Source organism: Parambassis ranga, chromosome 22 (assembly GCF_900634625.1).
Source record: "Parambassis ranga chromosome 22, fParRan2.1, whole genome shotgun sequence".
Lineage (NCBI taxonomy): Eukaryota > Metazoa > Chordata > Actinopteri > Ambassidae > Parambassis > Parambassis ranga.
This window is the reverse complement of record NC_041042.1, coordinates 17,993,806-18,017,880: the sequence shown is the minus strand read 5'-3', so window position 1 is coordinate 18,017,880 and position 24,075 is coordinate 17,993,806. Positions and strand designations below refer to the sequence as shown.

The window sequence follows — 24,075 nt, the reverse complement described above, 5'->3', positions numbered from 1 at the left end:
CCTTTGTCTCCTGTCGTCCATACGTCCACTGCCTTCCTCTCTAAATCCATACGCTGTGTTGAGGCTGGTCAGAAGTGACAGTCTGAGCCTCTGTTATGGCAGACACCATTGACAGGTCTTTTAATTGCCACTTTACTCAAAGGATCACACATTCCCATGCTCACACACAGACACACACAGATATACGCAACAGTGGCGAGGGAGGGGCATGGGTACTTCATTAGCTATGCCAGTCGGGGCAGGCAGTGCAGTGGCTGAATACAGAATAAATTCTTCTATCTAATCAGAGATGCCACACACACACATACACACACAGACAAAACCCTTGTTACTCTGCAGTCAATTATTGAGGGGAGGGATCAGGGTGGAGATACAGAAGGATAGTGAAGCGCCGAAAAGGTAATCACTAAATCTTGCCCATCTGGAAACCTGTCATGCTTGTCACAAGCATGCACACGTGGCACTCATTGTCATGCCTGTACCTAGTTTACTGGTGTATGAAGATGTGAGAGTGACTTGCATACAGGTTGGGGTCATATGTGTGATGAAGTTTGTGTATGCGGTATAGAAAGTACTACAAAAAAGGAGGTAGCTATTTCCTTATCTGTAACAGAATATCCAGCTGCTGATATGAATGCGGCTCCGTGACCAATCAGTCAATCCATCTGATAATAACAGCTGAGTATTTGCATTATGATGCATTGATAGTCAATGTGGAGATTTGTTTACATTATTGCTGACAGTGTGAATACCCATCATTTTCTGCTCATATATATATATTCTAACCAATAACATATGATCCCAACTCTGTGATCAATCAAGAAGACCTATATAAGTCATCAATTTGAAAATTTTCAAATTTGGTTATTTACATTTTAAGCATACATACATGCATTTCACGACACAGTTAGTGGCACATAGATCACATGTTAATCTACATGTGCCATACACACTAACATCCCCAACGATGCATCAGACTAGCTAACGTAATAATTACTGTATGTACCCACAAATGGCAAATCTGTAAAGCACAAACTCTTCTTTGAACATATTTGTGCTGAAATGTGCCGTATACCTCCAGCAGAACTGTAAGTCCAACATAGTAGCTTCACTCTGACTCTTTTATGACTAACGTAATGTAGAAATTAAACATATGATTGTAAAAATCATCAGAGGCTGCACACCTCAAGGCAGTCTTTTCTCATACTCATGCTGGTCTCTTGACACACTAGACAAGTAATTGTGTTAGACAAAGAAGTCAGCCCGACCTCACCAGGAAAATGTGACACAAGGTCAATGTTTCACCAGGGTTTATGATAAATTACAAACTCCAACTGGGTCTTTTTGCATTTTTAGCTACAACATTAAAAATAGCATCTTGTTTTCTCAAACCTCAAACTGACACTTGACACATGACTTTGGCACTCCATTTGTCAAGCACCTGGGCTTCTTTGGGTTAATGCCCTCTTGACCCATAACAGGACGTGTGGGTTGTTGAGAGAGACAAAAAAGACTGAAACATTCATGTGGGAAATAGGAGAGGCAAGGAGAGAGGCTTTTCACTGGACGGTGCTGTAAATATATTTAAAAAAATATGGATGCATTTGCATCTCTTATTGTAGTCTGAAAAAATATATACGTGTAAAATGCCACGCAGTAATGTATGAAATGGAGCGTTCCGTCCATTGCGTCGGTCTGTAAATACCACCACTGCTGGCAGCTGTTTCATGTTCATTTTTTCACGTCTCACACAGGAAACACTTCTTTAACACGAGTGTTTGTGTAACGCCTTGGATGGAGGTAATTGTACCTGAGGGTCACCTGGGTGTCGTCCTCAAAGGGTGGAGGCGGAATTGGATTCAGCTGCTGTGGAAATGAAATAAAAAAAAATTAGATTTCATTTAATTATTTATTCATGTCTGCAATGCAATATAGAGCCACCTGGGGTATATGTGTGTGTGTGTGTGTGTGTGTGTGTGTGTGTGTGTGTGTGTGTGTGTGTGTGTGCGTGAGAGTGGCGGTTTCAGGTGATTATTACCTTTGAGAGTTTGACTCATTTGCATGGAGGGGAATTTATATGACCCCTTGAAATGAAAATTATGCACAAACACTCTGCAGGAAGAGGAGAGAGGAAGACAAAGGAAAGAAAGAGTGACTGATAGTGGCAGAAGGGGGACTTTGGAGGTCTATCGAAGGCTCCCATGGGAGGAGAGGAGAGTGTTGTGACCGAGGATGTATGTTTGGGTATGTGTGCGTCTGTGGTCCCCAAGGGGGTTAATAGTGAGATTATTGACTCCCAGAATCCAGATTGTGCTCACTACATTTAAAATCTTGTAGTCCAAAAAAGCCTGTGGAGAACTAAAAACAAACAAACCATTTGAAATGTGGGATTTACTGTACAAGGGGAAGAGAAATAAAATCTGTTAACCTACTTGCACCCAAGCTGCTTTTTGTTAGTGTATTCTCAGGCTCTTAGCTCCGTAGTGGCGGAAGCCCCTTGATAAAACACGGCCCCATCACTTTTGATGTTAGCTGGGAGCGAGCATGGATAGCTACTTAACACTGACAACCACCCTGTAGTCGGAAGGGAAAAGCTCCCGTGCGCCGTAAGCTACTTATTTACCATCCCATCGCTTCTGGAGAAGATAAACTGCTTTGGAAAGGGGCGAACAGAGACTATGAAGACATGGTTAAAATAAGAGGAGGAGTCTGGATCTTTAATTCCGGTGTTTCCCTCACTGGTCCAGTATGGATTCTTTTTGATTTGCATATGTTCGGTTGTTAAAGCTGCATACAATGGGCTTACACATTTCCTTCCTCCAGCCTCCCCTCTGTTTTTTTTTTCCCTAATCGCAGTGCTCTCACTGGCAGACTTGTAGCCTTTGCACTTGTTATCATTCAGCTTTGTCTGGCTGACCGACCTTCCCTTCTTCCTGGGTGATGGGGACCACAATGTCCCGTCTCCCAACGTATTGTTCTTCAATTACCGAACAAGCGGGTCCTGTGTTATTTATGAGCCCCTGCTACCACGACGCACATATAATTACCTCTCAAAAGCTGTAATTGTGCTCATTTCTCATGTCCGGCACAGACATCTACTCCCATGCCCTCTTGGCGTCTCCATGGAGATTGAGAGCCAATTGCCGTTGAAGGACACCACAGGTCATAGGTTGTGCTTTGGACAGTGGAATTTGGTATTTGCTACTTTTATGTGTCTTTTATTGAATATAGTGTTTTATTTAATAATTTTTTTACCTCGACCCTATTGAGAATGCAGCAAACACAGTCCTCTTGCGCCACTTTGTGACTCCCACTTGTGGATGTGAGGCTGATTGACTAATGATTGAAGTGGCTGCTGAGTCCGTCACCACCATCCCAGCAATACAGAGTGACAGTTTGTATGTGTTTGATCAATGGTGCATAGCTCGGGGACAGAGCGGGAGCAGGGGCTGTGGCAACTCTCAAACCTCTTTGTCAATCAAACGGTCCACGAACGGCACCCCATGAAATCCATTAAAACCAATTTAGCCAGAACTGCACAGCTCAGAGCTCCATGAACACTCAGCCCATGGTGAATTAATGATGGATTTTCAAAACTTTGGTGGTTTGAGTTGATTGCTGAGTATTATTTCCAGGAGCAGTGTCATTCATTATTATGTAGTGAAAGGAACTCTCAGTGAGGGACCGTTAGCGTAGATTCTATCCAATCTGATAAGATACAGTGTTTCAAACTGTTCAAAGTCTTTCTTTTTAAATTTTCTTTGGCCTTACAAATGATCCTGTTGCTGCTGCAAGTGAGCATGAGAGCAGGCTGATTGATGGACAGACTTTACTTTGTAATCCTCCATACATTCTTCTTCTGCCTTAAAAACAAAAGCTTCATCACTGCATTCAGACCTGTCCGAGAAAAATCACATCACTCAGAACTCTATTCATCCATCTTTCAAGTTCAGACTAAAGTTTTGATGAAAATCCTGAATAGATTCCGACTTTTGAAGAAGGGTCACCAGCATCAGTACAATGCCTCATTAAAGAAGATGCAGACAACCAACAATTTCACATCACCTAAGTCATCTCACTGCCTCTGCTGGCATTCCTTTTCCTTAAAGTACATCCTTATGGTATGTGTTCCCCAGGTAGGTGTTCCCCCATCCAGTCCATGTGATGTTAGAGTAAACATGGGCCAGGCAACATTCTACCATTGCTTCATGGTCCAGTTCCGATGTGTGTTGTAGGAGCTTTCAGCAGTGGACTGCTCTGCAGTGACACATCCACATACACACCAAATGTTCTGACACCTTTCTGTCTCGCAGGGACCTTCTCAGCTGTCTGAGCTACAGTTGCCCATCTGTTGTTCAGACCTTACGTGCCGGCCTTCACGCCCTCACATTCATCAATGACCCTTGGTCGTCCATGACCCCTTCGCTGGTTCACCTTTTCCTTTCTTGGGCCACTTTTGACCAAGCAGACTGCTACCATTTACTGCATGTGTAGAAAGACTTCCAGTCCGCCTGAATGAACCCCCATAGTCTTCTTCTCAGTGACCCTCTGTGTGACCTTTGTTGACATCATGGTTTCGTCACCATCATCATACTAATAACCAATAATATGTACAGGATCCTCATTCTTGCTGTGTCTCTCCTGAGCTGTAGGCTGTGTGTCGGACAGAAATGAGTGCAACCCACGCACATTTTTAAAAGGCATTATTTTGACGAGACATCCCCAGTGCAATGTCAATGCTTTTCTGATAGGAAAGACACTAAGTGGACCCAAAGTTAATTACCTGTCCAAAGAAGAAGTCCATCTATTCTTTTTGAAATATTCTCTATCTACTGCTAGAGAGAAAACAGATGCTGACCTACAGTAATGTGACATAAGGTCTTTTGTCCTGCATAATGAAGACCAAACCTCATGTGCAATAGAAGTCTCCCAAGACTTTAAAAAAGGAAGAAAATGTGTTGACTAGAAATTTAGATTCACTGATTCGGTGAGCTTATTTGATTTTACTCCTGATAGAGCCGTCATCCCGAGGCAAACTGTCAACACTATTGTGAGTTCCCACTGCTTATCCAAATGAAGCCCACTGCTCCCCCGGGATCCCTGAGCATGTCCATTATAGACAGTTATTGTCTTTTTATATGGGGTTTTCCTGTTTGTTTATATCTTGATATAGAACATGGTTCTCCTTACTGATTGTGCTTTATGTGCTCAGCAGAACTGAACCCAAAACCTAGGCAAGTTTAGATTTAATGTGGAGTTATATTTTTGGCTCATGCAGTTAATAACTTTATACTGTGTTTGTCATGTTTGGTAAAAACTCTTATTTTATAATTCACCCATTTGGCCACAGACAGAACTGGTAAAAAGTACACACATACTGTGTACAGTATATATATATATATGTCCACTGCAGTACATGGATACCCACTCCCATGATTGTTACAGTCTTGCTGCACTGATGCATGTGAATGTATGTGTGTGCATGTGTGTTAGCCCGTGCGATGGCTTTGTCCTCCCCTGACCCCTGGCTATTCCACTGTCATTCTGCACACTCATTCTCTCTCTCTCTTTCTCCCCTCTTTGCTCACTCACGCACATCAGACATGTCATCCGCCGCAGAGCGCTCGGACACACTCATGGGAACTGCCTGACCCAGATCTGTCTTCTCCCCTGCCCAGTTGACTACACACACTCACGCACACACACACTCAAGGCACATGCACTTGACATTTGGGTCACTGACAAGACATCAGGTGAGGATAGAGGAACCCAGGTGACAAGGAGAAGCAGTGAACCTTTGCTGTGATATTGCCCCTGTGAGCCCCAAAACACACACACACACACACATACACACACTTATCTCCACAATGTGTTTGCCTGTCAAGCGAGCAAGAAAAGCGGTGCTCGTTTCTCGGCTCGGAAAGCCTTAAAAGGCCTCGCTATTCAGACAGTAGCCTTGCTGAGGTCTGATCACAGCGCTCCACACAGAAAGGTGTTATTTTCCTGCTCAGTATGACCAGCACTCAGAACACCCACAGAAAATCACATGATCCACCAAAAGGAGAGCTTAAGTGACAGGAAGAGTAGTCACATTGCTTGGGGTTTAAGAATAAACAAGGAACAGCCTTAAAGTAACAGTAACAGTAATGATTTAAACCATCAGTGCACTAAGATTTAGTTGTTTTCCAGTAAGTTTTAAAGTATGGGAGGATGATGCCACTAAGCGAAAGATGGTCGAGAGAACATTTACTCGAATGGCCCTTTCCTGCATCTGTGTCACATAGGCTTTGTCGCTCCCCTGCTCCTTTTAACGAAATATAAATGTATGCAAACATAAGATACATGTACAAGATACAAAGCTTCAATAAATAGACTTCCCAGTCCTAACTCCAGGATTTACTGCAGTACAGTGTTATTGTTTGTTTTGGCTAATCAGTTGCATCTTTAAAGGTATATTTGTGATCTCACTGCTGTTCACTCTGTTGTCTTATAATCAGACACAGAAGGAGACATCTGAAGTGTTTTGTGCACAACAGGCACCCAAAAGCCTGCTCCTCTTCTTCTTCATCAGACAACTTTCACACAACATTGTGACAATTCACACAGCACACCTCCCATATGGTCTAGTGGTTAGGATTCCTGGTTTTCACCCAGGCGGCCCGGGTTCGACTCCCGGTATGGGAACATTCTTTTTGGGCAGCAGTGGCTCAGTGGTATAGCGGGGTTGACCAAGGTTCGATCCCAACTCCTCCCTAGTCACTGTTGTGTGTCCTTGGGCAAGACATTTTACCTGCATAGCCTCCAGTGTACTCACTGGTGTATGGCACTCTTTGCTGGGCTGCCTTAAGCAATTTCCCCATTGTGGGACTAATAAAGGTTTCTTAGAAAAATTGAGCTTAGTCGCTCTAAGGTGGACTATATAGTAGAAGACTAAATTTGCCATGTGTGCTTTTCTGTATTTGCTGTGTGTTTAACATTATTGCTTGTACCTTTCACCCAAAATTACCACTATTTTTTAAAGCATTTATACAATAAATATCTCTTCCCCATCTATTTTGTTTAATATCTTATACCCATTTATCTGCTTGACTGAACCTCTGCACAGTGTGCTGGAAAGCTGTGTGCGCACAGCCATGCAAGTACAAAAGGTCAAAGTGAAACCAACAAATTGGTTGGTGAGATTTCTGCGTCCCCATATCCAAACAGTCTACTTGAAAATACACCAAATCTTCCATAACTGATGAAAATAACAAAAAAAATCGGACTAAAATTATTAAAGAGTATAATTAACATTAAGGGTTCATTATCTTAGCCTCCAGTGTGCATTTACCCACAACACTTAGCTTCCCATTTCTCTGTATCGCAGCCATGTGATGGTGCATACTTAACCCTGATTGTATGTGATGAATATTTGATAGAATATATGATCAAACTAAATGTAAATGTGCATGCATTTCCCTGCATACTCTATGCTGTGTGTTTAGCGCTGAGGGGGGGCCGCATGTGATGAAGTGGTGGCCATCTGATCAATTCCTTCAGATGTGTGGATACTGGCCTTTATACCCTCACACACACACACATTCACTCCTTCCCTTGGCCCTCACAACAATGAATTACGTTCTAGCAAGAGCTCTTCTGAGCTTCATTCATAGCTGTGACAATCTACTCTCTGAGGTGTGTGCTCCTTTATCTGCTGTGGCCTGTGTGTGTGTGCGTCTGCTATAATAAGCCTCACTCTCTGTCTCCCTCCCTCTCGCCTTGCAGTTCCACTTCTCTGAGCGATGCGGGTGGAGGAGGAAGTGACCTATATAGGCTGCATCTCTCTCTCTCCCCCTCTCTCTCTCTCTCTCGCTCTCCAGTCTGCTCCAGCTTCCTGCATTTCAACGATGTGTGTGTGTGTGAGAGAGAGAGAGGGAGTGCAGTGGAAGGCGCATATGAATAATTCAGTGGATGCCTCAACACGACCGCCTTCAATAAAACCATCCCCCTAAATGAGGCTTAATGACAGCCACGTCGTGGAGACAATCAAAGGGTGTGTGTGTGTGTGTGTTCATTCGGTGGCTGTGCGTGGGTGGGTAGGAAGAGGGAACATTGACACTTGAGTAATGTGTTGCAGTTAGTGTACCTGCCGCACACACTTCTGCATGTGTGTGTGTGTTCGCGCAGGTGCAGAGCCGAGTGCTGCCTTTGCCCCGGGCTCTGTCAAGGTTGCCCTGGGTAATACTACCTGAGACTTTGAAAAGAACATGAAAGCTGACTTCTCAGCGGGGGAGGCAAGGGGAGAAGCATGCAGGGGTGGAGCAGCCGAGGAAAGGAGCAGCAGTATCCTCACCTCCCATCAGCTCTTTGGGCAGGTTTGTGGGTTTGAACTCCAGAATGACTTCATCCTTCCTCCTCCTTCCTCCTCCTCTTTGTGTTTACAGCAGCCCTCTCCTCTTCTTTTTGACCACTTTACATGCTGAGCAGACTCCGCCTTTATTCCTGTTCCTGAACTCTTTTAAATGTAAATAGTAGCGTTTCCTTTTTTGTGAAAGACATTTAGGAAGTTTGAGCAGCCATAGAAAAAAAAAAACTCCTCCTTTAACAGATGAGTATAATTTGACTTGACAGCAGGATGAAAACATATCTATTGTCTGTGATATTTTATGAAGTAGCACAAGGGCTTCCAACTTAAAACATACTTGTAAAGTCAAATGCATGTTGTCATTGATGTCCTTCAGGTTTTATACCCACTGACTTAAATCTTGAGTCGTTTTCCTTCTAACGTCATTACTCATGCAGTATGTTCAGACACTACAGCAAAGGATTGCTTTGCCAATTTTAACTAATTTCAGCCATTGTTATGACACAATCTACGTATGGAGTACCCAAAATCAGCAACTTGTATTGTTTGTGTGTCTCTTTTACTATCAAAACAGCCCTGATCCATTGAGGCATGGGCTCCCTTAGACTTCTGAAGGTGTACTGTGGTATCTGTACCAAGATGTTAGCAGCAGATCCTTTGTGGAAGTTGTGAGGTGGGGTCTCCATGGATCAGACTTGTTATTTCAGCACAGATGGTCCATCCTCCATGTTGGATTGAATAAGCCTTATCACCTCTCTTTTAATTCCTTTGACCATTTTGATGCATAGGTACTGACCAGGAACACCCGACAAAAGCTGCTTTGACCCATTTTTCTTGTTGTCACTGTTTAGTCACTCAAACCTTCTGCTGCTTCTTCCAGAGCACAGAAGACGTGGCTCTTCTTTGCTCTGATCAGAAGTGTGTCTTGGTTTGTGTACTACACATCAGCCAATGGGCTGTGTTGCAGGTGTTACACATGTTATATTTACTGAAGAAATCTAGCAGAGAACTATCCAGAAACTGAGCTGCTGAGAGCAAACAGTGGTGCCTTTGCTCAAATTGATGTCCAATACTAACAGAAAGTAAGTCACTCTGCTGCCGTGTACTTCAGTTTGGGCTGGTTTTATTGGACAATGTCACCAATGCCAAACTCCTAGGAAAACCCATGTGAGCCTTACAATGTAGTAGAGATCCAAAGACCTTCCACAGACCAGACCAGAAAAACTGGGAGCACAGACGACCACTGAGTGAGTAATATCATTTTTGTCTCATAACATTATGTGGATCATATATATCAATATCAAGCAAAGTTCTGCAGATTTCTCAAAAAGTTTGCTCTACATGCATCTGTGTTATTAATTTAGCTTTTTATGGGTTCTAGTCAAATGTTTCAATATCTCAAACTTAACAACGTTGTGTATTTTTGTACACAAAGCCGGTTTTCAGAACATTGGTCAGGTTTGGAAAGAGGGGTTGGGGATGAAGTGTCACCCATCCAGGGAAGTGTGAGCATGGAATGACAGCTGTGAAGGTCAAACAAGAAAACGTCACTGTAACTGTTTATATAGCAGGTATGCAGAATTTATTGTGACTACAGTTACTATAAAGTCTGACTAAAAATTGGAAATGATCCTCTAAAACTACACAACTGATCACTGGATGCTGTGTAAAATATTTTCATATTCTTAGCAAACTTTGTTGCAGTTTGTGAACATACGCTCCATACGCTTATGTTCTTTAGGTATCACTTAGGGTAGTTTATTATTGGGGTAAACTTTAAACATAACTGATATATAATCAACTTTTTCTGGTCTCCCAAGGATATAAACAGCATGGATTCCTTAGACATTCTGACACCGTACAAAATGTCCAAAGTGGAGTGAGGTGCTAGAGGACATGTGACAGTCATGTATGAATATGATGGTACATTAATATTAATGAGAGACAGGCTGTAAAATATGTCATTTGTCATCAGTAAAAAAAATAACTCAATCCAGTAAGGACCAGTTTACATTCCCTTTTCTTTCAGATAAGTAGAGCAGCAAGCTGATATGAAATCAACTTTGATCTCAAACTCATTTCCACCCAAAATATCACTTGCAGCCCTCTGACCCTGTGTTGTGTGTCTCTCAGTCTGTCTTCTGTGGACGCTGCTGCTCTGGCTGTTGTATTCCACAAAACCACAGATGACCCTGTCAACACCAACCCAGCAGCAGATGTAGGGGCCACTGCTGGCACACCGGTGTCACTGCCCAAACAGCTGTGCCACCAGAGGTGGGTACTCTCTCCAGCAATGATGGATGACTCAGACAAGTTTTGCCAACCTCACCAACCCACACAACTTCTGGACTCACAGGAAGTGTCAGGTACAGAAAGAGTAATAACAAATACTTCAGGTTCTGTCATACATTTTTTTCCAGCAGTAACGACAGCTGCCCTGATAGAAGGTCCTACATTTTAGTAAAGGTAATAAGCGAACAACAAACGTGACTTCCTCAGTATTAGAAGTTTTTTGTGTTTTGAAGATCTCATACTTATTTATATCGCTGCTCAATCAGTTTTAGTACAGAGGACTGATGGGGAGCTTCATCACATGGTGGAACGACACTCACCTGATCCTCTATGAAAACAGCACAGATGAGTCGTGCATTCCTCTGGACAGGAAGTTACTTTATGGATCAGACACATATCATTTATGTTTATGGATGGAATATGAGCGAGATGTCACATTAATGTGTTAATAAATGGATCGCTTCATGTTCCTCAAAACTACAGGGTGGGCTAAGCAAGTAAGTTAATAGTAAATTAGTGTTAATAATGGTGTTATTAACATGTTAATTTCCCTTATAAATACTACTGTATACAGTAGAATATGTAACAAAATAAGTGATATGATATATATAAAGATTTTTATTTATTTATTCAGAGACAGAAGTAATTCCACCACAACATTCCTAATATAAATATCACCTACCTTCACAAACAATGAGGCACACACAGAAACAATCTGAAAAACATCCTCCATCCACATCTACTTGGCAGACGACATTAGTAAATACAGCCTTAACCCGGTTTGTCCTTTGTGTGGAGGCTGCACTCGCTGTCACCTGAGGCTTCTGAATTTCCCTTAAAATGTTTGGATTGAGACCTGTCCAGGGTACCCCCTGCCTCTCATCCGTAGATAGGTGGGATAGGCTCCAGCCCCCCTGTGACCCTGCACTGCAGGACAAAGCGGGTTCAGATAATAGATGGATGGATGTTTGGACTGACTAGCCTGAAACAAATAAACAAATAAATACATAAACTGGACTCCAGATGGAGGTTGGGGGTTCGTGAGACAATGTATAAACTCCTTTGTTGTGTCTCTGCTCCAAATTGTGCCTTCATTCTGTCAGCCCAGCAGTTGCAGTGGATGGCTGTGGTTTTCGCTTGTGAGTAAGAGGCGACATGGAGAAAATCTCCTCCCCAGCCCTCTTTTACTGTGGCTGAATATTTTGTACGTGCCGCTTCTCAAAAGCCAGTTTGCCCTGTTCAGAAGCCTGACTAAAGCAGCTTGTTTCTAAGGAGATCAGGACTTCCTGGTCCTCTTCAAGAACTCAGCCTGTGATCAGGACTTGGCCACCTGAAATGGTGACAAGTGTAAAGTGGCATCTACCCACTAATGTACTCAGGAAGGGCCCGGAACATAAAAATAAATAAATAAAGGGGCCGAATGACTTTTTGGATCATCATGCCAGATTTTTCAGTAAAAATGTCTGGGATCAGCACCATCCTTCTGAATACTTGTATTTTTTGTAGTACTGCGGATGTACATCACTCCACAATAAATAAAGCAGCGCACGGCTTCATTATGCAGAGGGAGCTGGAGGATAATGCCTGATTCAGTAGCTCAAAGCAGCATGTGTTACCTAGCGCCAGCTACATACATTCCTTATGCCCACTGGTTCTGTCTACTGCATTCTGAGCTCTGAGCAGTGTTTGTGTTTTTCACCCTTGTCAAATTTTCAGCCGCTGCAATACAAAGTCCTGCATATCAATGGAATCAGCACAAGCATGGCTACAAGTGGAGAGAACTCAAACATGTCTCTGAGCAAGCAAGTCATTAATGGCTTTTTAGTTGCCCTTGTAGTGCCTGTTTTTAAAGAAACCTCTGTACTTTTGGCTCATGTAGGTGTAATGAAGCATCACAATAACAACCATCGTTGGTATGTTAAATTATTTCTACAGTTCTATTCTTTAATAATTGCTGTGCGAAGCAGCGCGAAGCGCTCTGCGCACACACACACACACACACACACACACACACATGCTAGTTTTGCTTGCAATAACAGACAAAGTCATTGCAGTATCATTTATATGGTGCAAAGGTGCAGGATTGCACAAATGACTGCAACAAGTGACTTGTTATTTGCCTTTGTAGAGAACCCTAAAAGTATCGGATCGGGACTCGGTTTTGGCAGATACTCAAAATCAAATGATTTAGACTCGGACTCAAGGGCAAAAAACATCCCTAGCTGTAAAATAATGCTGTTTAACTTTAATCAAGCGGTATAATTATTAACACCATATCACTGTTAAGCAGTCATAGTTACCATTACATTCTGTAACATATATATATATATATATCCTCACATCTGAAATAAAGTGATTCTCTCACATTAAATGCTGCACCCCTAGAACTATGCTAGCACACTTACTTATGTGTGTTTTTGTGTTTATCTGACAATAGATGGGCGGCACCACTCACAGCAAGAAGGTTCCTGTTTTGATCCAGCTGGCGTCTTTTTCTGTGTGGCATTTGCACATTTCCCTGTGCCTGCCTGGGCTTTTTCCAGGTACTCCGGCTTTCTCCAATATACCAAAAAGACATGTCTGTTATCTTAAGTGGAGACTCTAAATTAGCCTTAAGCATGTGTGTGAGTGATTTTTTTTCTTTGTTCTAGCCCTGTGATAGACTAGCAACCAGCAACCAGGGTCCAGTGTCCAGGTTTGCTCCAGTTAGTCCTCTAGTACAGACCAAAGCAGGTCAGGGTTATGGATTGATCAGACAAATGATGCCAAACTTAGAACAGTTAGATTCAGTAACAGTTCTGTACTACTATTAGTATTCCAAATTCTCCAGCAGCTCCAGTGAGGAATCACAGTGAGGCCGACTCCCCTCATGATTACAGTTCCTGGCTCTTTACAGTTTTATCCTGGCAACCATATTGTTGCTCATAACTTATATCATCAACACTGTTGTAGCCAAATGCTGGAATGATTTAGTGGAGAACTTGTATATAGAACAGCTATTGATCTACTGCACTCTACGAAGCCCTCCTTAAAAATTCACAGCCCCAGTAAAGAGACATAAAACTCACCTGGCAAACCTTTTGTTAACATCACACACTGTGTGGCTAATGGCTAATGATTTAGAGGATCTTATGGTTATTTACGACTCCAGCTCTGCTTATTAAAAGCAAGACTTGGAATGGGAAGGTAGTTGTAAATTAGCCATCTAAGACACATGCATTGGTAGCATGGTGCTTGATGAGCTGTAAACAGTGCTAAAATGTATCTTTGTGTCGATGAGTGTGTGCTACACCAGGCAGCCTGCACAGTCTCTTCCTTTTAGAGCGGGAAAAGACCATGTTAAGTCTTCCAGTGAGGTGGTGCCTGAGATATTGGCAATCTCATCTGTGTTAACCTGGACTGGAAATAAGTTTCATCTTCCACTACGAGTGAATAAATAGAAATATCAGAATTCTCCACAGTGCTCAGCTCTTCCTATTGCACAAGATGATATCTGCTTCTATACACTGTATTCCAATGCTATAAAATTCCATTAGGCTGCTAAAATGACTTGTCCTCCTGCTGCAAAAGGTGGCGTCCATTTGCAGATTCTATCATCGACCGAGCGCTAACCTCGGTTTCTCCATCCACACACCGGCTCAGACACACACAATGCTCTGTCTGGCCAAGACCATAATGATGTGCAGTGTTGGGATGTTCCTGGAGTTTTCTTCAGATGACCAGATGGCTGTAGAGGAGCAGCCTAATGGTCCAAACACCCTGGTGTCTATTAAATACATAGGAACCAGCCACGCTCTGTATCACAGTAATGACCTATAGATACTCCTGTTTCTGTCTGTAATTGGAGACATGGCTAGCTCGCAAGCACAGTCCTGCTTGTGACCTGGTCACGGTGACACTCGGCAGGTCACCATTAACACTCATCATCTCCTGCATGTGGACCTTTATATAATCAGTCCTGCTTCAGTCTATTAGACTCATTTTAAACCTAAACAATGGCCGCTGCTCGGCTTTTAATTCAATTGTTTAATTGTCTCATGATCTCTTGTATGTGCTGACCTCAGTGATGACCTACATATTGTCAATATGGGATTCATTACAAGCAGACAGTAGCAGTGTCCCATCCCCTCGCCTTTGCATTCTAATTGTGTTCTTGTATGAATGTTGCCTAAAGGGTGTGTGCAGCATCGAGGAGATATCATATGGTATCACACGCAGCACGTTAAATGGATTAACCTTTTTTCCCCTCTGCGGTGACACATTACTCCTCTTATTTTGGCTTCCTCTCCTCTTCTACTCCCCCTTATCTTATCTCTCTTTCCCTTTCCCACACTCCCTCTTTCACTGCTCCTCCCCCACATGGTGAAAAATCTTCACCCTTCAGGCTTAACATTTCAGATGGGGCTGATAGCGGAGTGACACGCACGGTGTTGCCTGTCTGTTTTTTCGACATCCCAGGCCCAGACGTCTACGCAGGAGACCAGCAGGGTTAACGTGATCTGGGGCGATCCAACACTTTTTTTGGCACGGCGGCCATATGTGCGTTCTCGGAAAAGGCGCTCACCTGCATGTGAATGAATCTCATTCAGATAGAGTTTCACATGGCGTCGATGAGTCATGACTCATAATGAGCCTGACAAAGGAGGAGAGCTAATGGCTGAGAATGCAGTAAACACGCGCTACCTGAGGGTAGATTGGATCATGCATATTCACGTGTGAATCTGCACTGTCGCAGTCACTGCGGGCTGCTGCAGTGAGGCAGGGTGGGGTAGCGTTTTTTGGATTTAATTGTTTTACGAGAGAGTGACAGGCAGCTAAAGAAAAGGCGTCCAATCTACACACACATTCACCTAGCACATACACACAGCCCCCCCCCCCCCCCCCCTCCCAGCTCCCACAATCCCTCCAGCACAACTCCGTGGTACTGAGTGAGACAGTCTATTACAGAGACTGGGGACGGCCCTGAGGTACACATATGGGAGGAAGATAACACGAAGTGGTGGCAGCGGAGGGGCTGCACAAACTGCCGTACATGTGCGATGACGGGTGTGTGTGTGTTTGTATGCGCGGAGGTGTTAATCCTGTGTTAATCAATGACTGTTGTGCTGTGCTGATACTGGCAGCAGTGCAGATTCATGCACGCGTCTGTGCTCTCCCTGCCCACTCTGTGTAAGTGGAGAGAGGAACAATAAGAGGAGTGTGGGAGTAGCAAGGTGAGACTTAGATATGGAATTAAGTATGTGTTATTACTACTGGGACAGGACTCGGAGGCTGTGGGCTGCAGGCTGCCTGACTATTTTGGCTGGAGATAAAATAAAACAGCATGTGTACACCACTGTATTGCTTAAACATTTGGGTAAACAGATGATGGAAAAGTTAAGAAAGAATTTCTGCTTGTAGCAAAAAAGGAGAAAATACCTGTTTACACATCAGGATGGTGCTGAAATGTGCAGTTCCTTCTGGTTTACACAGATTTTTTTGTCATTTAGGAGGTTTGATGTGCCCACATGTGGCTACCTGTTTCAACCCTCTGAGCATTAGAGAGCTGGTGTGGGACCATTACCCTGCCCTCCTCGACAGCATTTTTTATTACAACCTGACAGATGAGGGGGAAAAAACTGACAGGAGATCAGTGATTCTGCAGACGAGACGTCAGATAAAAGGGCTGCTCCAAAAAGGACACATCAGCCCCATATACAACACGTGCACCTTCAATCGATTATCACATAATGACGGCCATAATGAGCCTTAATCAACATTCTCTTAACATCCTCCAGCGCTAATGTACCCAGCCCCACCCACCATCGCTTGCAGTTGATCAATTACAAAGCCATTACAGTGAATGTCTTGCACGGCTCCCAGCAGCTCAGAACATGCGATGCAGTCCACTCGCTGGTCTCGACGGTGGCCGCAGCAAATGAACTTAGCGAACAATCTGAGGATCAATCCCATCACTTAGCCAATTAGACAATAGGGAGACAGACGCCCATTACCGTAAGAACCAATCGATAGTCGGAGCCAGGGGCAGAGGCGGGCTGTCTGGTCCTTCTAAGCCGCCAGGGGTTTGTGTGCAGCTAATGGAGGGGAAAGGGGGCGGGGTTAGGCAGGCGTTTTGATGGACGGCTTGGACAGGTCGCTATTGGCAAGGCCCGAGAGGATGTTGACGCCGAGAGCCGGGATGTTGTAAACATGACAGAGAGAGCGGCTTGGGGTTGGACAGACAGACACTGGGATCAATGACAGAGCGAAGCCAAGTCACCAGTTGATTTTCCTCTCAGCACTTTGACAGTTCTCCTTTCACACTGTGGACAGTTTAAGTGGCTGATTCAGAACGGATCGAAAAGTTGGCCAAAATTCATTGTGCGGCAAATTACTCAGTATTTGTGTGTATTTTTTTGTTTTCTTTTGTTCATGCGGAGGCTTTTGTTACTGTTTCCATCATAACACACATTATGACTGTTGTTTATCAGGGCTCCCATTAGTGTACAACACTGACAGATGCTGAAACAATAAGCCCACAATATAAAAAATAAAGTGGAGACATTTAATGTTTTATAAATAAAGCAGATTTGTAGCTGAAATGCATGTAATTACATATATTAGGATGATTTCCATACAAATAAGGTGTCACAGTTCTGGCTGAGTGTTAAGCCCCATTGTCTGTTATTTACTATAGATGCTCATGTTTTGTGAACAGAACCTTGCTTTTAGAGCTGCATCAAAGTAGCATTTGAATGCAGATGGACAATAACACATATTTGATCTAATTAGAAATATGATGCGATTGGTGCCATGTAGGACAGTTGCACAAATTCTGCATCCCTACAGAGTCTGCAAAGTGTTTGCTGCTTAATGAGTATAATAATTTATGGCGAGAACTGAGAGTAGCTGGACTATAATGTGAGTATTTTAATGCACGTTTGTCACACAGGAGTGTATATAAACAGCATATACCATACATATTTAACACCACAAAAACAAAGGTTCTGCTCAGGATGACACATTTGATCATGAGGATGACTTACATTTGAATCAAAGCCAATGAAAGTCTACAGCAAGGGTGTAGGGATGGATGGTAGCTGTAACTTTACTTCTTTCGGTCTGTATGTTGCTTTCTGTGATTCAGGTGCTTCATTAATCACAAATATCACTTAACTTTGTAAAGAAAGGATACAGAAATATACAGGGGTGCCTGTATTTGGAATAACTGGGAGTTTAGGCAGAGTCAGACACTAGTCAGCTAACATGACAGCTGCCATGCACACTCAAACAAGCTCTTCAGAAACCTATGAGTGATTGTCATGGAAGGTTTAAAATGATTTATATAAGTTGGTTAAAAATACCCTTTCACATCATTAAATACATTTTACAAGGTAAGACTGTCCCATGTCTCACGGACATTTCTGCTGCTTGTATTCATGATTTCTTTCTTTTTTTGTTTACCCAGATTTGATGACCATCAGTTAAAGAAGGAAGGTAGACTGATATACTGAGCTTTGCCTCTCTTGATGCACCCAACAAGGGCTCTAGTCAGGGTTTCAGAAATACATAGGTTCAAAATTATACAAAGGCTAAACAGCTTACAATTAATGTTGACGATGTTTAATCAAATTATGACATCATAAGTTTACGTACAAACAAAGTTGAAATGCATCCGGTATTTGAAAACAAGTCTGTGGTGATGAGAGTGGTGATGGGTCAGAGTTCAACGTCTATGGAGACTCACAGAAAAAGAAAGTAATGCATCTATATAGAAAACTGACAGTACACTGCCACGTTTCAACCAATACATAAAAAAATTCGAGGTTGATAAAGCATATTTGTTACACTTTTTATTTAAATGCAAATGACTAGAGAGCACTATGTTTTTATGCACATGCAATTTTGGAAGCCCCTGACAGTCTGAAGCTTGATCGAAGCCAGGTCTTGAGCTAAAACTCGCACATGAACATGTAGTGACTGGTAGATGCAAAGGATACAGTAGATGTTGGTAAATTCTCTGTCAATATTGTCCAATGTTTCTTTTGCAGATGATGTCCGTCTGTACCATCACACCATCATTTACTGCTTTTCTTTGGGAGCTGAGGTAAAGCTGAAGGTGCGAGGCACGTAGCATGGATGGCGTCTGCAAATCTAGTGCTGTCAATGAAAGTGTAGAACACAACTAATTCTCCTCTGTTGACTGTGAGGGTTTGTGGTCTCGTTTGTTTTGTTGCCTGTTGGTCAGACGCTTTGTTAATGGAAGCACTTCAATGCTGCTTGGAAGTTCTTTTGACCTTTCATTAGAGGCAGTCATAGGGTCAGTAGTTGGTGTCTGCGGTCAGTCTCCCAGACTCATAACCAAGACCCTCCACCTGGGACAGATCCTTCTCTTTTACCTTTAGGTAGGCATGTCATCCATTTCTAAGGACCATAGCCTCAGATATGGAGATGCTGATCCTCATTTAATCTGCACCCCTCTTAGCCACAAACCCGTCAAGTGAGTACTGTATTCAATGATGCCTTTTTTACTCTTGTAAACTACGTACCAGTTCAGTGTTTCTCTAATCCCAACAAGCACAGCAAAGTAACACCATCTCACAAACTGGTCTCTGCACCCAAGCAGTCACATCCTTCCAGGTGACACGTCTTCCAAATCAATCATAAGAGTATTATTTGTAGCATTTACCAGGTAGCACATGAACACTAGAAGGCTGCACCTGACTGTGTCACATTCATTTTTAATCAGCATTGAAATATTCATGTTGAAGGATTGCAGTAAAGATTTGAAAATAGTTTTATTGCTGTTGCAGGACCACATGAGAATTTATGTGTTTCTTGGTGGTTGCCATGGGATACCATTCTATCTGCCATCCAGCCTATGACTTAGTATTGACAGTGGAAACAGTTGTTATGTGTGGAATGTCTAGTCTTTGTACGTTCCAATAATCTTAAAGTCTGTTTTGTTTGAGTAGCAGGATATTGTGTTGGTTGTTATTCTATCAGCATAGCGGTGTGAGGGTCTCTCTCTCTCTCTCTCCCTCTCTCTAGCCGCAGGGCAGGATGCCCTCAGGGGTGAGATATCCACTCGGGATTACTGTTGACATCTTCTGTCTGTGTGTTTCTCTCCCTGCCACTGCATGACATCTATTCCTGACTTTTATTCTTCACACTCCCAACTCACCTGGAGAATGAATGGCAAAACATCATGTGCATGTGTGTGTTTGTGTGTCAACTAAATACAAAGTGGGTTTATTTACAGTCTAGATAATAATGGTGTCACTGTATGACCTATCAAAACACCTGAACCTGAACACACAGTACACAATAGTAACTGCACAGTACTTGACACATTCTACAAGAATGTTATCAGACTGCCAGCAATTCAATTCATAGATTGACAGGAGTTTTAATTGCATATATGGAACAGTAATAGTATTTAATAACTGCAGTTAGTACTGGATAGCTGTAATGACATCTCACTGATTACATGTTTACATAAGACCAGTATGATATACTTTAGCAGAACTGTGAGGAGTAGTATTGAAAATAATACCAGTGTTATTCCACTGATGATATGTTGTTGATGACACCACCATGGGAGATAACAGTCAATTAGCTGAGCATGCTTGAAGCTTGATTTCTCTATATAGGTGCGTCTTTGTACCCTATAAAGATGACCTATTGTGGCCATGGTGGCATTTATACTGACCGTTTGTTTGTCAGAGCCGGCTTTAACCATTGTGTGTCAGGACCCGCAAATCTTGCGGACTCACTACCTGCAGCAGCACTCCCTGTAGTAGGTGGCGCCCTAGGCGTCGCCTATGCCATGGTCGCTGAACTTTCACAATTACCACTGAAACATTAGTCATTGATCAGGTTTCCATGCTGCAGTGTTGACTTTTTCCCTTGATTTTTTTTGTTGTACAGCCTATGGCGACTGAATCTGTATTTTTAATTTGGACCTCAAAAAAGAGCATCCACTATAAACGGCCATGAGGAGTATGCAAATGTGGCTGCTAATCCATTTAAAAACTTACCCGTAAGTAATCTTAAACCTAACAGGAAGCCAGTGCAGGAAGGCCACATATGGCATGAAAAAAAGCCAAAATTTGTACTTAGGTCTCCATTCATTATTTAGTCCCACACAGCCAGATCTCTCCACAGCACTATGTCAGAGAATGGTTTGGCTGCACCCACTGCTTTCTGACAACACAGTGATTTACCAGCTGTATGTGGCTCAGGCAGAAATCTATTAAACAGAAGCTTGTGTGAAGTAGAATGGATCTAAACATGCTGCAAGACATGCAAGGCCTTATACCAACATCTGGTGAGTAAAACTCTTTAATATTTAAGTATCCTTATTTTCTTTATTTTCTTGTTACGGCCCTGTTGGAGGCAGAGTGCACCCCTTCAGAAGTAGCAGCATCCAAATTAAAGCTCAAATCATGAAGACAAATGGGTGAAGGTGCAGCTGATTACCTTTCCACCACACTCTCACCCAGCCATTTCTCCCTTTAAACTAGCAGCGCTCCTCCCTTTTCTCATTTCAGCTGCAAGAGGGGAGGCGCAGCCGGATGGAGGGAAAGGTGGGGAAACCGTCAATCAGAGGCGGGCCCGAGCCGGGGACACGGCCCATAAGGAGCAGCATGAAGCCCCACAAGTTATTACCCCTGCTACCCGGGCCCATTTTGTCTTCATCAATTCTTAAACTCATAAGACTCCCTGCCTCTCTCCTTTTCCAAATTGTACCATCTATCAAGCCTGGTGCTACTCTGCTGCCTCTTCCTTCTTCCTCTCTGTTTCTTCTTCTCTGCGGTTTTCTCACAGCTTTGTGCTCTCACTGCAGAACAAGGCAGTGTGGCGGCAGATTGTCAAATTATCCCCAGGCATGAGCTTTTTTTTCTTTTCTTTTTCTTTTTTTTTTACAGGTGGTAATGACTACAACTCCCACATTCTTCCTTCCTTTCAGTTTTCCTTCCTTCCTTCCTTTCTCTCTTTCTTTCCTAAAATCCAATATTCCCTTTCTCTCCATCCCCATCTCCCTTTATCTTCCTCCTCCACTCCCTCTCCAGTCTTCTTTTTATCTCCTCCGTCTCACTGCTGGTGTCTCATTGTGGTGGACCGACTTGGTCCTCTTTCTTTCACCCCTCTTCCCATCTCTCTAATTATGTGTGGAGACAAAGGCGTCTGATTCTCCCTCCTCCCACTCAGAGCTGTCAGGCCTGGTGTAGGAGAGAGTTAATTTCACACTTACTGCATGCTTTAATTAAAAAAAAAGGGTGAGGGAGGGAGGAGGGCATGGAGGAAAAAAAAAACAAGAAGGGATGCATGCGCTCAGTTACACAAAGGGTGGACAGACTCAGCGTGTGAACATGAGTCATGTTTATGCCTACAGGTATGCACGCGCAGTCCTGAGACAGGTGTGTGTTTGTATTTTTAGTCGTGTAGGTGGGCGCCTCGACACGTGAGGAATTTGCGGGTGGATGACACATGCTTCTCCCTCAGCATCAACATCAGGCTGTATTTTTAGCTAAGGGCTGTAATGAGGAATCAATAGGCTTGTGATAACACACACACAGAGGCATCATTACTTTGATCCCCCCTGTATTGGCAGCTGGACACACACACACACACACACACACACACTCATGAAGTCAGATATAAATTCACAAAACATGCCCCACCTCTACAGTCATTCTCTCTACCGCAGCACATGATAACCCTTGTTTAGCTATTGAGATATGGATGATAGCAGTTACACCCACTATTGTCAAATCAGGTAATTTATCACCCACTGCATGTAGCAGCAGCATCTCTGTAAGACATCCGCTATCTCACATATCCTTTCCTAGCAGCCGGCCGTTGAAGCCTTTTGATGATGTGATACACTGTATTATAGCGACACTTCCTTTATTTATCAGTTTAGCATGCCATTATGTGTCCGCTCCCACCTGAGGCGCAGCAGTTCTGTGACTTTATGATGGATGTTGTAGATGTGTGACATCCGTTTCCAGTCCGTTTTAAGAGGTCCTGACCGTCGCCATGTTGGCAGCGTCAAACGAGGTGGAGCGTGAAAAAAGTAATGTGAGCAAGTATTGCCAAGCAACTGCCTTTCAATCGAAAGCACCAACACCCATAATTATGTAAAAAGTGAGTTTAATAAAAATGAAGACCTGGCTGTACAGGTCTTATTTGGTTTTAACTTATCAATAGAGACCCAAACAGTTGTTGTATCAGGCTACCATAGACTTGACTCGCTTTTGGAGCCAGCCCTTCACAGTCATTTAGTGCTCACTCCTCTGCCCTCTCTGTGTGTGTCCATGTCTACCTTGAGTGTGTGCTGGTTGCGCTGGCGCCGTGGACTTTCTGCACGCTTTACCGTACATTTCAGCATAGTCGCGCAGCATTTTTAAACAGCGTGACCGTGTCTCTCCAAAGAGTAGATGGGATGATGCATTACTGCAGCATGGAAGAGAAAAGGAGAGTTGGAAAGGTAATGCCGTGCTCAACAGCTGACTTCAGCTGCCTTGGTTTAATATTGGGTGCACGGTCTGGCCCACGGGCCGTGCTTTGCCCAGGTCTCCCCTAGAGGCTGCAGAGGAAACTGCACTTTTAAACACTTTATTTCTCTCTGCTGCTTGTACTTACCTGTGTCTCTTTATATGTGGAGCACATATTGTATGTGCTTGTAGATATTTGATTAATACGTTACTGGAATGTATGCAGCCAGATGTATTCCCAGATGTAATGTTGCATAACTCAGAGTTAGCTTTGGAAAAGTGGTCCCTGCTGTTTCTTGCGCCCACTCCGCTGTGACATATGACTGCCGACACCTACATGCACATTGTTTGCATGTGTAGGAGTGACCCGCAAGTATGTGACTGTGAAAAGTGCTTGAATATATGTGTGTGTGTTCTCAAAGCTGCTATGTACAATATGCCCATCAAATTCATATCTATGAAATGCTGCTGCTTTAAATTTAAACATGAACCACAGCAGAACAGTCTGGGTCCTTCATTCAGGAGGCTGTGCCAGAGTTCTGCACTGGGAGGCATATTGACAGATGTCTGCTGAAAATCCAGCTCAGCTGAAATGACTTCATTTCTTTGCCCACCAGGCTAACTCTCACACCAGAATCCACTAGAATGGATGCTGGATGTGCATAGTGCCACAATTTTAATGGCACTTCAGTGGTGGTTTCCAACCTTTTTTCCCCTTGCCCCCTACCACAAGTGATTGATTTCACAGCTTTATTTGAGAAAAAAAAAAAATTAACATCAATCTTTTTTCTTTTGCTTCCTATTCTTTTAGTTTTATTTCATGGTTAAAGCTGTCATAAAGGGAAAGAATGCATTAAACTGAAATTCTCATTATGAGAATCTAACAATATCAGAGAAGACAAAGAAATAAAATCCTTCTGATATTGAAAGAATGTGGATGTGCAAAAACGCAGTTTC

General features: G+C 43.1%; 1 non-coding gene across 1 annotated transcript; it reads left to right on the top strand.

Moving 5' to 3' along the window:
* The first annotated feature begins 6,612 nt into the window (after positions 1-6,612).
* trnae-uuc (transfer RNA glutamic acid (anticodon UUC)) lies at positions 6,613-6,684 on the top strand. The gene has a single exon. It is a non-coding gene; the product is annotated as a tRNA-Glu (tRNA).
* The last annotated feature ends 17,391 nt before the right edge of the window (positions 6,685-24,075 follow it).